This window comes from Copidosoma floridanum, unplaced genomic scaffold (genome assembly GCF_036245765.1).
Source record: "Copidosoma floridanum isolate Cflo_tuat_1 unplaced genomic scaffold, Cflo_Japanese_pri ptg000011l, whole genome shotgun sequence".
In the NCBI taxonomy this organism is placed as follows: domain Eukaryota; kingdom Metazoa; phylum Arthropoda; class Insecta; order Hymenoptera; family Encyrtidae; genus Copidosoma; species Copidosoma floridanum.
The window spans coordinates 5,877,341-5,883,776 of NW_028321888.1; the positions used below are offsets into that span (position 1 = coordinate 5,877,341).

The 6,436-nt window shown below is 32.2% G+C and overlaps 1 protein-coding gene across 5 annotated transcripts in view; it reads right to left on the bottom strand.

Annotated features, from left to right (window-relative positions):
- Positions 1-5,798, bottom strand: part of LOC106647058 (uncharacterized) — a 215,079-nt gene extending 209,281 nt beyond the window's left edge. For 4 of the 5 annotated variants that reach the window (XM_089590035.1, XM_089590034.1, XM_089590037.1 and 1 more), the window contains exon 1: positions 4,742-4,864. The gene's annotated coding sequence lies outside the window, so the exon portion shown is untranslated. Of the gene's footprint in view, positions 1-4,741; positions 4,865-5,773 lie in introns of those variants that run through there. The other variant, XM_089590033.1, reaches the window with a different exon arrangement.
- Between the last annotated feature and the right edge of the window lie 638 nt (positions 5,799-6,436).

Genomic DNA, 6,436 nt, shown 5'->3' on the forward strand with positions numbered 1-6,436 from the left:
TGCGCCACTGGAATTTCACTAAAAAAAAATCCTTACTACCCTTAACACTCAGGCACACATTTCTAATCACTTTTGGAGGGCCAGAAACATAACATCGAATTGGAAAAAATTCTGAAATCGAAAATATCACGATAAGCGTGGCTTAAAAAATTTATATCTCGGCTTGGGCCACTAGAATCAAGTTCAAATAAAAAAAGTTGACTTTCTAGAAGTGTAGACTACGTTTTAAAATTAATTTCAGAGGCCGGAATCGATATAGCTTTGATTGATTGCGCGTTTAAGTCGCTCGCCTCATGAACGGGTGGTAGAAAAAATCATCCCAGTTTTTCTGGGCCACTGGGATTTCGATAAAAAAAATTTTTAACTATTCTTAACACTCAAGCACCCATATCTGATCACTTTTTGAGGGCCGGAAACATAACCTCAATTTGGAAGAAATTCCCTAATCGAAAATATCACGATAAGCGTGGCTTAAAAAATTTATATCTCGGCTTGGGCTACTAGAATTAAGTTCAAATAAAAATAGTTAAATTTTTAGGAGTGTAGACTACGTTTAAACGTTAATTTCAGAGGCCAGAGTCGATATGGCTCCAAGTGATTGCGCGTTTATGTCGCTCGCCTTATGAACGGGTGCGAAATATCAGATCATATGCCTATCGTAGCGCAGGAATTTATAGACTTTACCTTAGAAAAAGGTAGTAGTGTGCATGAAGCAGAAATTGATTACTACACAATAAACGTTGTAAAAAATATTTTGAGTGATTTGAATAATTACGATGAGCAGAGTATTAATTTATTGATTCCAAAAAAGCAGATATAGATTCATCGCAGTTTACCAGTACTACGAGAATTCAAAATGTTTAATCAACAGTTTTGCAATATATCACCATTTCTAAATTTGCGATCGGACTTGGCGTTTAATGATGAACAAACTTTTGTTTGTAACATATCCCAGTATCAGCCAAGTTTAAATAATTTAAGGTAGAAAATCTATCACCTCTAACAAATCGAACTTTTCTTGAATTTGAAATATGTTATACATTAAATTTTTTTATGTTATGGAAAATTTGTTTAAGGTAATGCATCGGGACTATTTTTTAAGATTTTTGAGTTTTTAATATGTTTTTAACATGGTCTGCCAGTATCAGCAATAACAGCTTTAAAGACATACGTAACAAGTTAAACAATTTTTATGAAAATACTGTACAAATCACGGGAATTTGTACTTTATTTTAGTTCATTAAAATTATAGTGTGTCGGCACTAATTAGAAATCAGTTAATTGATTAATATTTTTTCCGTTCCAAAAGCATACAGCCATAACCTATAAGACTGTCACAATACGGTAAATGACGCACTTTACCCGCTTGATCAGCTCGGTTCACGGATTTTCTATCTTAACATATATTTTGACAACTAATTTTCTAGTTTTTTTTTTTTTTTTTACCTCTTTACTGGTTTAAACAATAAAAATTAAATTTTGAATTTTTTTTCACACTTCATCTGTAAGCGAGATTATTTTCTGAATATCTTTTGGATTTAACATTTCCTTACATAATCAATAATTTTTAAGCCTTAATAGGAAAACTAGAAAAAGCAGAAAAATCACTTATTTTCCATTAAAAAAACCTTAACGCGTGTATTGGTTTATGTAGAGACTTTCAGGTATTGTTTCTAATATTTTTTTCTTATTTTTAAGCACAAATACGCATCTTTAGGATTAACCACTACTTTTCCAGAGTTTTGAGCCTCTGGTAACTTGACTACGACTCTGCTGGCTCAGAGACAAAGTGATTATTACTAAAGAATAAAGATAATGATAAAAATAAACATATTATTTAATGAAATAACTTACAATGACTCTCTTACAAATAATGTAAATTTTTTATAAATGATTCAACATTTAAAAAAAAACCAAAAAAATAATGTTATGACAAATATTTTTTTAGTAAAATGTTATGTATCATCATTATGATATTACTTAATGATAAAAAATTTTTTAATTAACAGTCTTGATTATTTTGTCGTTATCGTCTCAAAATGTAAGTCATCATATACACTCGATTTTACTGTTAACATAATAATAAAAAAATTGATTTGATCGAATCCTTGTAAAAATGCCATTATTATTAACATTACAAGCGCGTAATACACGACTTTACTTTTATTTTTTATGTTTTACAATATAAAAAACAAAATTATGACGTTCCGTATATTACCATTTCCACTAGTATTGTACGCGTTCAAAAAACTATTGCCCTGATACTTTGAAATTTTGTAAACATAAAATCATGGTCTCAACTCAAAAAGTAAACGAAAAAGTAGCATGAAGTTGCTCTAGTTAAGTATACGGTGTATCCTAATTTACATATCTAATATTTATTTGCGTCATATCGACAGCAGAATACTTTTTTCCCACGCGTATGCAATATTTCACTGGAATGTCACAACTCTTAAAATCTACTCACTTTCGTATGGTTTGTTAACTTAAATGTAGCTTATCAACTTCTGTATAGTTTACATACTTTCATATGGTTTTTCCACATAAATATTTAAATCAAAAGCCGTATAAAAAATCTATGATTTTTTTCATTAAAGATAATTGAGTTTTGCCTGCATGTGGAGTACACAATTTTTTTCGTAAATAATCTCGATTTAATATGAAAGAGATTTTATTGGAACATTAATTTATATATGTTAATGCAATAAGATTTACTATATGGCCGTACAAATAAAGGGTGGAAAGAAAGGAGAAGAAAGTCATTAAAAAACATTCCCAAAAAGTTTTGGAGCTAGGAAATGTCTCACTTTTGCATCATAACATAGTTAATGCTACTATAATACAAATCCCAATTAGTGTGCCCAAACGGCAAAAATAGGAAGTTCGATACCCAAATTTCATTTGAAATACATGTAACCACCGACACTAGCGCCAAGTGCATCACTTTGGCGTTAGTGTCAGTGAATACATGTTGTTTTATGTAGGATTTGGGTATCGGAGTTCTAATTTTTGGGATTTGTGCGCGGAGCGAATAACGTATACAGTACCACATTCGGTGGTTCCCTTACGAGCTTTGCTCGATCGCTCGTATTCGTAGCATAAAGTGACAAGTAGCGTCTCCCTGGTGGTTTAAAGAAGAACCGATATTTCTACTAAGTATGTAGTTCAAACTGTAGACACGCGAATAAAGTTGAAATATGAATTAGATCTTTCATAAATAAGTTCATTGGATTTATTTAACTACAAATGCAGAGCAAATCTTTAGTAGGGCCATAAAATCGGAAACGTCGTACCAACGGATGTGGTCTGTTTATTTTCAAAATCGAATGACTTTTTGGGAAAACCTCATAAACTGGAGTATAAAATAAGACTTAGCTACTATCCACAATTCCTAAAGAATTCTTTATGTATTCACTGACGAACTTGTTTTAGTATTCGCAAAGTGTTCCTATAGTATTCTTTAAGCACTCCTATGAGGCTCTTTTACCGTCAAGCTTGAATCAGATGGCGCCAGGGCACGTCGCGGCTGTCATGGCCGTCTCACTCACACAACATTACTTTTCAGTATTGTATGTACATAGGAAATTAAAGTGTAGTGGTAAAGCGCAATATTTGAAATTTTGAAATGAATAAGGAAGACAAGAAAGAATATTACGGGAGCTTAAAAGTTTCAGAATTGAAAAAGCTTTTAAAAGGGAAAGGAGCAAGAGTCAGTGAAAGAAAAGCAGAACTCGTGGACAGGTAAGCCATGACTTGGGAGCGGCAAAAATGTTGGTCTCCCAATTGCTTCGAGCCACTTTTTTTTTATCACACTATCAGAAGGAAATTTAAATTTCACTTTCTTATCGCAGGATATTACACTGCACTTCATTTTTCCTACTATCTTTAAACGTAAATGCAAACAAAAATTGTCTGCAAACAACAGCAATCATTTACAAAGGTTATGTCTTCTGCTTTGCTCATTACACAGATAGGCTCACGAACGCAATACACAACTGTAAATTTGACGGTGTGTAAGTATGACAGCCGCGACGTGCCCTGGCGCCATCTGATTCAAGCTTGACGGTGAAAGAGCCTCATAATATTTCCGTACGTCTCGTCATTTAAGTTCTCTAAGAGTTCGTCAAGAGTTGTTTTTTTTTTTTTTTTTAATTATGATCTATAAAGAGTTCTAAAAGTAATTATTTTTATCGCACATTACTTAAAAATAAAATTCAAATGAAAAACTATTTCATCGAAAAGAAGGTTCCCTTCTGTAAATACTAATTCCGACTTCCGATATACACTTATAGCTAATTTCGTATCATTTTAATTGTACAAAAATGAAGTAGTGTTAAAAACTAATAAAAAATTCATGCACGAAGGTAAAAGTCTCGAAATTGATGACTAAGATTTTAGTTATTTGTATTGTTTGTAGCAACGTGCGATAATAAATTCAGTTTTGCACCATAATAAACATTCGCTACGGTATTTAATTTTTGAGGTTAAACTTACGCGTTTGCCTAATTGATAGGAATAAAAGAGTTTGGAGACAAGAACGTTAATGAATTACTATTAAGACCATCAAAATAATAAAAGAAAAAACATTACATCGACGAAGATTCGGGCCCCAGAATGCAATCGAGCCATCAGTAAAAAAGACGGCACAGCTAAATAATCTAAAATTTTAAAATGTTATAACTAAAACTATCCGTAGTAGCACATTGGTTTTTAGACAAAATCTGTTGAGCGATTTTCTTACCTTTCATTGTAATGTCTGTTTTTTACGGGGTTAGTCCATACTTCCCATGGTAAAGAGTTCAACTTTGAAGCTTTGTATCTCAAAAAGGCACGGGCAATACTCTCAAAATTTTAACGAATTATGTGTAGCGCTATAACGAAGCGATCCCTAAAATTTGAAGAAAATCTGTTTTAAGTCGATTTTTGGACCAACTGCCTTAAAAACCCTCCATTATATTACAACTCCTTTTCAAATCGAAAACCGCGTAGCCAAGATAGTAAACCTGAACCAAATGTTTTTGCTGAAAAACTCTCAGTTGGATGGTTATGACTATGTAAGTTATGAATTTTTGCCACTTTATGGAAAAGTAACGGAAGTTGGATTTAATCAATATTACCAAATGCTGCAACTAATTATCTATTTACTTGAGTAAGGTTATTTTCGTTGCTTATTTGGGTGCTTTGAAATAAAAGGTTTTTCTCTTTTTCGAGCACTATATAACGAAAATAATTTTATGACCACTAACTAGTAACACTTTCAAGGTACTGATGCATAATTTTTTAAATTATCTAATTTGTTTGATAATTTCATGCTAGCAACATATGTGCTTTCGAAACATTTAGTGAAATAATACGGAAAATTATTGTTTAAAATATCTAATAAAGATTAACTGTAAAAATTTCTTAGATAATGTAAATATATGCACATATATGTAAAAGGATATATGTATTTACTTTTAAATATAGCATTTTTCTTCTCAAACTTTAAAATACTTCGAATTTTATAAAATCTTTAACCATCATTTTTCTTAACTTATTGTAAATACTGTACATAATTAAACTGTTTTGGTTTTCTTTTGTTTCAATGTATAATAATGACTTCTTTGTATCTTAAAATAAACTAATAAGTAGGTGTTAATAAAACAAGAGCTATAAACAATTATCACCCAGCACAAAATAACGACAAGAAACGAGAGAGAGAAAGTAAGCATAGGGATGTCCACACACAACAGGCACATGCAGGGATGTCAACAAAAACAAACTGTGGCCGTACCATATAACTTTTTTTGGCTTCGGGGGCCAGTGTTATAACATAGGCCAATGTACATGTATGTAGAGGCTTACAGGCCTTAGGCTCCGTGCACAATCCGACAAGAAATGACCACTAGACGGCCGTAGCTGAACACCAGGCCCTGGCCAGGTGGCCTAAGCATGCCCTGGCCAGTATAGTAATAAGGTTATCGGAAGGGTTTGGCCAGGCCCTGATAATGGACTACGTATATAGGTATGTATAACCTTCGACCTTCGAGACGTGACGTGACATGTGACACTTACATACACAAATGTATATGCACACATACACGCTCTTCCATTAATTGATCGTCTGTTTGTTTATGCTTGTTCATTCGTTTCTATCTATAAGTACATTAAACAAAAGCTGAATGACTAAAAGGAAAGATAATAATGTAAAACCAAAGAAAATTAGATTTGTAAGAATTTAATCATCATTTTCTTGTATGTTTCTGAAAATTAAACATTGTATATCACTAACCAGTGTTCAATCAAGCAGCGATAATCTGCTTATAAGATTTTTTCTTATCATTTGCTAAAATTATTCATCGTTGTTTTCTATACAAAAGCGTTGAATGTACGTATACATGCCATAATCCCTACTGTAGTGTCTGTAGTACGTAGTACTGTTAGTACAGTAGATATA